Source organism: Myxine glutinosa, chromosome 12 (assembly GCF_964187855.1).
Source record: "Myxine glutinosa chromosome 12, kmMyxGlut1.1, whole genome shotgun sequence".
NCBI classification, from domain to species: Eukaryota; Metazoa; Chordata; class Myxini; order Myxiniformes; family Myxinidae; genus Myxine; species Myxine glutinosa.
This window is the reverse complement of record NC_136272.1, coordinates 28,705,136-28,714,662: the sequence shown is the minus strand read 5'-3', so window position 1 is coordinate 28,714,662 and position 9,527 is coordinate 28,705,136.

The window sequence follows — 9,527 nt, the reverse complement described above, 5'->3', positions numbered from 1 at the left end:
CACTCTCTCACTGCAGACAGGTTGGTGGTCTTTCTGTCTTCTACCGACTCCTCTCCGGCCTTGCTCCCCCACCTCTGTCTGTGCTCTTTCCCCGAAATATTTATTCAGGATGCACAAGATCTGCCAGCAACCCTCTTCTGGTTAAACAGCCAAAATCAAGACTCTCTGCTCACCTTCACTCCTTCATTCCTCCTTTCTCCCACCTCTGGAACAAACTCCCTCACTCTCTTCAATCCCACTCCTCCCTCCAGGTCTTTAAAACAGCTGCTCACCACAATCTCTTATCTTCCCCCATCCAAAACCTTGATCTTTTCTACCACCGTTAATTTCACCCCAGATCCACTTTCTTGAAATACCGACTTCTTTCCTGGAAATCATAGCAGTGTCCATGTGTTTTATACCTCTCCCACTCCCCCCATCCCTTCCCATGTCTCCTCCCCCCAAGCCCTCTCCCTCCCACAGATCTCCCCATGTCCCTGCTCTCAAATGTTGTACTTGTGTGCTTCCCTCTCTCTCCCCATCCTGTCTCCTGCTCCCTTTATTATATGTTTTATGTGTCCGTTTTATTTTTGTTGTGATTAATGTTTGCTCTTACATGAGCCTCGATCTTGTATACAAAAAAAGAAATTGTCTACCAGCAGTGAGCAGACAGAGCCTGCACCGGCCGACTCTTATTTACGGATATTTTCGTTTACAGACAATTTCCGAGGGTTTTGTGTTTTTTGCTGGGATATTGGCATCGAGTTGCAGATGTACGCAAAAGTTCAGCTTTCTACGCCACCGAGAAGGTACTCACCAAACATTTATTTCAGTGAGTTATTCTGTCAGTCTGTGGTTGGAAAGAGATTTTAATATTAGATGAGCGCTGTCGGAGAACATTTTTTGTACACATAGTCAAGGCTTATGGAAGACGAAGTACACTGAATGGATCAGGATGTAACAGGATAAAAAAAGAACAGTGGTGAAGCGGGGAGACACGAGCAGCAGCATTGAAGGACAAGATAGGAGGGGACTTGGACAAAATGGGTGTGGGGAAGAATGGGGGGGGGGGGGGCAGGAAAGGACACAAGGGGTGGAAAATATGGATGCGGAATGAAACTCTCAGGAGGTAAAATTGGAAATTTGGAAGAATGAGGGCTTGGCATGGGGTTAACGAGATTAGAAAATGTCGTGGTTTTGGATTGGGGATGAACAGAGATGGAGATGAACAGCTGTCTTGAAGACCTGGTGGGATGAATGAGATTGAAGAGGATGTGAATGTTGGTTCCACAGGTGGGAAAAAGAGGAACAAACTGGGCGTTCCGTCTGCCGGCATTAGTTGATGGACGGTAAAGATCCCCACGGTGACCTTCATGAAGAGTGGGCGAGCAATCGTCGGCACCCTGAACAAATTACAAATTTCTTTCCGCACTACTGCTGAGAGGGCAATGGCAAACCACCCAGTATAACCCTTGCTCAGGAAGCTGCTTTAGCAGCACAGACACTCTGCAACGAGTATCAGACAAAATTAACAACTCAATAGCGAAAACGAAAATAACTGAAAGGAAATTAAAGCCGTTTAAAAAGGATAGATGGGGGAGGGATGAGAGTGGGGGAGGGTGGGGGACGGACAGGGGAGTGGGGAAGGGAGAGGGGAGGCAGAGGGAGGAGAGAGGGGGAGAGAGAAAGTGAGGGGGAGAGAGGAGAGTAGGGCACAGAGGGAGGAGAGGAGAGTGGGGTTGAGAGAGAGTGGGGGAGGGAGGAGAGTTGGAGAGGGGAGTGGGGGAGGGAGAGGAGAGTGGTGGAGGGAGAGGAGAGTGGTGGAGGGAGAGGAGAGTGGGGGAGAGAGAGAGTGGGGGCTGGAGGAGAGGGGAGTGAGGGAGGGAGAGGAGAGTGGGGGTGGGAGAGCGCAGTAGGTGACAGAGAAGAGAGTGGTGGAGAGAGAGTGGGGGCTGGAGGAGAGGGGAGTGGGGGAGGGAGACGAGAGGCGTTGAGAGCGAGTGCGGGAGGAAGGAGAGTGGGGGAGGGAGGAGAGTTGGAGAGGAGAGTTGGAGAGGGAAGTGGGGGAGGGAGACAAGAGTGGGGGAGGGAGGCGAGTTGGAGAGGAGAGTTCGAGAGGGGAGTGGGGGAGGGAGACGAGAGTGGAGTTGAGAGAGAGTGGGGGAGGGAGGAGAGTGGGGAAGGGAGTAGAGTGGGGAAGGGAGGAGAGTTGGAGAGGGGAGTGTAGGAGGGAGAGGGTAGTGGGGGAGGTTGAGGGGAGGGAGTGGAGAAGGAAGATGAGGATTGAGTGGGGGAGAGGTGAGTGGGGGAGGGAGGAGAGTGGGGAAGGAGAGGGGAGTGGGGGAGGTTGAGGAGAGCAGGGGAGGGAAAGGGAAAAGATAGTGGAGGAGGAAATGGGGATCGAGTGGGGGAGAGGTGAGTGGGGGAGGGAGCAGAGTGGGGAAGGAGAGGGGAGTGGTGAGACAGAGAAGTGGGGGAGAGAGAGAGTGGGGTAGGGATTGGAGAAATGGGAGAGGTGAGATGGAGAATGAAAATAAGAAAGAGGAAGGATAGGGAGGATTTGGGGGAAGGGCAAGACGTTGCCTTCTGTATCCATCCATTCTTCCCGAGCCCATTGTTTGTCTAATTCTCCAAATTTAAACCCTCGATATAAACCATTAACGGTCATGTCGATCTACATGCTTTATATCGAGGGTTATGTGATCTCCCCCACCCACCACCTGTGGGTGTGGGGGTCAGGCCCGACGCCCGAGATCAGTGCAGGCATGAGGTGCAGGAAACAGAACCAACAAGCATTCGGAGTATTGCGCTGCAATACATGTCCCCTACCGGCAGTCTGTCGTCCGGAAAACTGTTGGGGAAATTAAAAAGGGTTATTTATCCACAGGTTCTGAATCGTCCCCAATCGCTAATTACCTCAGGACTGGCTCACCTGTGATTCGCACTCGGGACTTCGATTTATACACCTTGCAGACAGGTCAGCAGAAGCACGAGAAAATAAGTTGTTGATAAAGAACCTTTCGAGTCGCTAAATATCAGTAATTTATTATATTTTCCGGTTCACGATCAATGATCGATGTATATATATATGTTGTTGGCTTGGCTCCGCCCCTCCCGAAAGCGCGCGCTGTGTCGCGCTGTTGACGTTCACGAGACGAGGCTGAGGGCGGTGCGGCTTGAGGAGAACTACAGAATAAACAACAGATATCCATTTTAAAAAATATTTTCGTTTAATTAACGATATCTGCCAAACCACGTGCCCTATCGCAAATTCCAAAAGGACATTTTAGTAGACTTACCTGCTGAACAGATCTGTGACGTTTCCCCTCGATTGGATCAAAAATGAGGGAGGGGCTCGGTTTTAAAGGTTCATGCTTAAAAACGTCATAACTCTGAAACCATGTGATGCATGACGTCATGCTCGCTGACTTTTTTGTTCGTCATTGGTATGCGATTCTGCCTGCAAAGTTTGGCCTCGATCTGTTCAGCCGTTGCAGAGAAAAAGGGGTTTTCGTGTTTTCACGAAAAACAATATGGCGGCTGAACCACGTGACCTGACGTCATAATTACCATTAAAATATTATACAGACCGAGTCCCTCCTACGGTGAAAACCTGATCTCAATCGGTCCAATTATTGCAGAGAAATTGGTTTTTAAAGGAAATTAAAACTTAAAATGTCACTGAGTTAAGGATCATCAGAATTATCAGAATTCCCAAAGTTCAAAGTGCCATAACTTTGTCAAAAATGATCGAAACGTCGTGAAGTTCGAACTCGATCTGTAACTTATCATGAGGAAACCATGTACCAAGTTTGAAATCATTAGCGTTAAGCGTTTAGAAATAAAGTCCGGAAAACTGTTCTTTACGTGACGGACTGACGGACGGAATGACGGACAGACTGACAGACGGAGGGACGGACAGACGGAGGGACGGCGTGCAAACCTATAGTCCCCTCCGGTGTACACCGGTAGGGGACTAATAACCCAAATACCCGACCCAGAAGCAGACCCGCCCACTAATCCCAGCCCAATCAGAGCACGTCGCCAATACCATCGGAGATATTAAAGTGCAGGTGATTGAATGTTAGTATTAAAGCGCGGCGTTACGCGCGCTGCTTGTGAGCAAGGAGGAAGCGGACAAGCGGTAACATATAAACGTCTTTATTGTAAGAGCTCACTGTAATCTGTAACACTGTACCGCTCCGGGCTGGGCCTGGGCGCCCGGTGTATATCATGAGGCCACGCCTACCCCTCGGACGTGGCCACCGCCCACTTGGTGCGCGGAATGATGTCACCACGCCAGTGGGCTTTTGTGTCTGCCACAGTATGGTTCCATATGCTGCCCTGTCTTCCAGCAACCATTGCAATTGGTTCAAAATACCCTTAGTCAGTGCAGTATTGTTATGAAATCAAGTCGAGACCTCTGTTTCCCGATATGAGGCTTTATTGGAATCTATCTCCACATATCCCATACGAACAGAAGATTAATATCAGAACTACAGCAAAGATCCTACGAGCATCGCATTGTTCATAAGCAAGCGAATAATTCATTCCCCGTCATACTTTTCTCGAGCATCCGCTCACAATAGACAAATATCAAACCAAAACCCCCTCCTTTCCCCCACAACCTGTTATATTCCCTTTTCAATGACATCCAATCGAATCCTCTTCTTCATTTTATTACAAGTACAGTATGCAGTACTGTTTATTCTACGAGGTGAGCGCCAGGGGTATTGCCCCTGTGTTTCACCATTGAGTGTTAGGGCTAACACCGATGCAGAGAACGATAAAAAAAAGTTATGGACAGGTTGGGTGTGTGCGGAGGACGAATTGATTCGATTTTGGTGAAGATCTGAGCATGAATTCGGATACGAGAATTATTAAATTTTGAAGTGATTCTTCACATTGAGAGATCGTTCGAAAAGCCATATATATAACATGATATTTAAAAAAAGTTATGGACGAGTTATGAATAAACATGGTGGACGAGTTGGATACAGTAGGTGACAAGAACAAGCCGATTAAATTTTGGTTTAGGTCCGAATCCAGATCCGGCCCATCAGTGGGATACAAAACATAGACTGTTCAGCCTGGCGGAGGAATGCGCTCGACAGACACACACACACAACACAAACAATACAAACACACACACACACACACAATCACACATACATGAATACATATACAAACACACATACACACACACACACACACACACACACACACACACACACACACACACACACACACACACACACACACACACACAAACATACACACTCACACACACATACATACATATACACACACATACACACACACACACACACACACACACACACACACACACACACACACACAAACATATACACACTCACACACACATACATACATATATATACACACACACACAAACACACACAAACACACACACACACATACACACACACACACACACACACACACACACACACACACACACACACACACACACACACACACACACACACACACACACACACACTATCCAACCCAAGATACTTCATGTTAACATCGTTTTAATACCAACCAGGTGGAGTACTGGGGGTGCACGGCCACATATCAAGCCCACAAACAACGTCAGCCGCAAAACTAAGCGTGTTCCGTTAGCAAGCAGCTCGCGTACCGCTCGCCAAGCAGCTCGCTTGATTCAAAGCGCTCAAGGAAGCACTCCAAGGTAACGGAACGGAGTGCTCGACACCCCTTTTCACCGATAAGAAGCTGCTTGCTAAAGGGCCTATCTCATTGGCGGAGACGTCGCAGTCGCGGCAACTCGGGCAACTCGGGCGACTCGGGACACCAAAAAATGGATTGCGCTCTCACCAAGGCGACGCCAGGGCGACGTCTACGCCAGGGCGATGATATTCATCACTACTCCTTACGCTACATTTTTTACATATTTTTGCATGTATTTATTTTAATGCAATTAAATATAAATTCAATGCAATTTAAATATACACTCACATGTAGGTAGAGGCTTCTTGATCTCCTCGAAGATGTTCTGCATATCAACAAGGAAGGTTTCAACCGCTGCTTTCTTGTATTGGTTATCTTTGTATCTTGCATACGATTTATCGTAAAATTCCGGATGATCCTCCCAGAAGTCAGCCATTGCCTCTTGATGCCCCCCTTTCCAATCATATTGTTTTCTAGTCGGATCGCCGCTGGAACCATGTTCCTCATCTTCTCTAGCATCAACTGCTGCCTCAGCATCCACAAACTGCGCTGAAGCTGCTACAACTGCTTCATCCTCCTTCTTCTTGCCCTTCCGGCCCCCACTGCCCTTGGGCGGCATGGTGGAAGGACAGTACTACTCTGGAGTTGGAGCTGTCCCCTGGCAAGACAAGATGGTGGGGCCTCTTCCAAGGCAGTACAAGGAGCAGCAGCAGTAGCAGGAACAAGTACCAAATGATGAAGACCTTGGCCGGATCCTGTACCTGACTTGGACCAGGAGTGAAGGCGTCTCGATGATGCCAGCACGCGCTCAGTCACGTGGTCTCTAAAATGGGTCAAGCAGCGTCAAGCAGCGTCGCGGAGACGTCGCCGCATCGTCGCCGCAACGTCTCCTCAGTCTCCTTGGTCTCCAGCAGGTCGCGGAGACGTCGCAGAGACGTCTCCCCAGTCGCGGACATAATTAGTCTCCGCGACGTCCAAAAAAATCTAACATGTTTGAATTTCCCGCGACTTCTCGGAGACCCGGCTATTCTCCAGGAGACGTCGCGCAGACGTCTCCGCAACCAGCGGAGACTCGAGTCGCCACCAGGTCGCCACCTAGTCTCCAGGCCAATGAGATAGGCCCTTAACGGAATACACCTCTGCTGCGCACCTCTTTCTTTCATCCTTCGCTCCTCTCCTCCATTCCTTCTGATATCAATCCTTCGTGCGACCTTCCTTACCTCAGAACACCGTTGCTCGGCAACCGAAGAGGTGGAAGTGGAAGACAATGGATCAGGCGTGAAAGTGCAACTTGGTCAAAGAACAACAACAACACAACATGCATTTTAAAGGCCATTTTCCCTGCTAGAGCGGGGGTTAGCCTTGCGGTCCCCATGACAATCTTCTCCATTTTGCCCTATTTTCTGCATCTCTCCTTGTTAACCCCCTTGCCCGCATTTCTTCTTCCACCATCTTTAGCCAAGTCTTTCTCGGTCTTCCCCGTCTTCTACTTCCTTCTACATTCATTTCCATCACTCTTCTCAACCAGTCACTTTCATCCTTCCTCAACACATGACCAAACCATTTCAACCTGTTCCTCTTCCCAGCATCAATCACAGGCTCTATTCCCATCATCTTTCGCAATTCATCATTTGTCTTCCTCTCTCTCAACGATACTCCGCACATCCGTCGAACCATTCGCATTTCCACCCTTTCCAACCTTCGTTGCTGCTCTACGTTCATTACCCATGTCTCGCTCCCATAAATCATAACACTTCTCACACATGCAGCATACACCTTTCCCTTCAGCTTCAACGACACTCCCCTCATCATCAGCACGCCACTCAATTCCCGAAACTTCTTCCATGCACATCTCACTCGAGCAACCGTTGCCGAGTCTGATCCACCTTCTCCATTCAGCATGTCTCCGAGGTAGCAAAATGTTTTCACACCTTCCAGCTTCACGCCATATCCAAGATCCAACTCAACATTTCCTCCATCTGCAGCTCCCTCTGTGCACACCTTACATTTGAATGTAGCTGCCACACTGGTTAATGACCCTTTCAGACCACTACATTTTTGATGAACCCACTCAGCGCACATTGTACACTGAATGGAGTTCACTCCGACACCCTTCCTACACACAGCACAGGGCCACTTCCCAGTTCTTTCCACCTCACCACATGCTTTACCACTTGCCATCACCTTCGTCTTTCCGATATTCACCTTCAGACCTTTTGTCTCCATACATTCCTTCCACGTGTTCATCTTTTCCTTCAGTCCATCCATACTTTCCGCAATCAACACCAGATCATCTGCATACAACAACTCCCACGGTAAACCCTCCTTTACGTTCTGAGCCAGCACCTCCATCACAGCTACAAATAGTAGTGGACTTCGTACCGACCCCTGATGCACTCCCACCTTCACCTCAAACTCACCACTGTTCCCGTCCTTCGTCCTTACAGCTGTGCGCGCTCTTTTGTACATTGCCATCACTACTCTGATCAACCATTCCTCCACTCCTAACTTCCTCAATGCCCATGTCAATAATTTGCGTGGAACCCGATCGAATGCTTTCTCCAGATCAACAAACCCAAGAAACAACTTCTTCCTCTTCTCCATGTACTTCTCCTGCAACTGCCTCACAATGAAAAGCGCGTCTGTCGTTCCTCTTCCTGGCATAAATCCAAACTGCATTTCGTCGATCTTCACTTTCTTCCTTATCCTCCTCTCCAACACCCTTTCCAATACCTTCATTCCATGCTCCAATAACTTTATCGCTCGGTACGAGCCACACTCCAGAGGGTCACCTTTCCCCTTGTATAGAGGGACGAGGGTACTCAGTTCCCAAGCCACTGGAATGCGGCCTTCTTTCACCACCAGATTACAGATCTCTGTCATTCTCTTCACACCCCAACTTCCTGCTGCCTTCAACATATCTCCCACAACTCCCATCGGCCCTCCCGCTTTTCTACCCTTCACCAGATCACAGGTCTCTGTCATTCTCTTCACACCCCAAATTCCTGCTGCCTTCAACATATCTCCCACAACTCCGGTCGGCCCTCCCGCTTTTCTACTCTTCATTGCTTTTATCGCTTCCTCAACTTCCTTCTCAGTTATCTTCTCTGCCGGTCCTAAAACTGGGTTACTCTCTATGTTGCCATCCCATTCATTCTCTGTATTCAACAGCATTTCCATATATATTTTCCATCTTCCTTTAATTCCATCTGGGTCGACAACGATTTGTCCCACTTCATCCTTCAAGCAGCTCATCCCCATCACATCACACCTCTCTTTCGCTATCTGCTTTGCAATCCTGAATACTGCTTTCTGACCCTCTTCCGAATCCAAGCGTTCTCCGAACATTTTCCTACATGCCTCCTGCGCCTTTGCTACCTCTTTCTTTGCAGCCTTCCTGGCTGCCTTATAACTTTCATGCTCTGCTGTTTCTGCTCCCGTACCCTTCGCCTTCTGCCACTCCTTGAACTTCTTCCTCTTCTCGTCAATCCTCTTTCCAACTTCATCATCCCACCACCATGTTTCCGAGTGCCTCGGTGGTCCTTTTGTCCATCCACATACCTCACCAACGGCTCCCAACAGACTAGCTTTCATTGACATCCAACCACTTTCAAGCTCAACCACATCATCCTCGACCCTACGCAGCCTCTCTTTTAATGCCTCCCTTACTGTCACCTCTTTCAACCTCCACACCTTCATTCTCGGTTGGTACTTCACCCGCCGAGCTCTCCTCGCACCTTTCACCCTTACGTCGCAGACAACCAAGTGGTGCTGTGAAACAGCCTCCTCCCCCGGGATCACCTTTGTGTCTCGGAGGTGCCCCCTATCTCGCC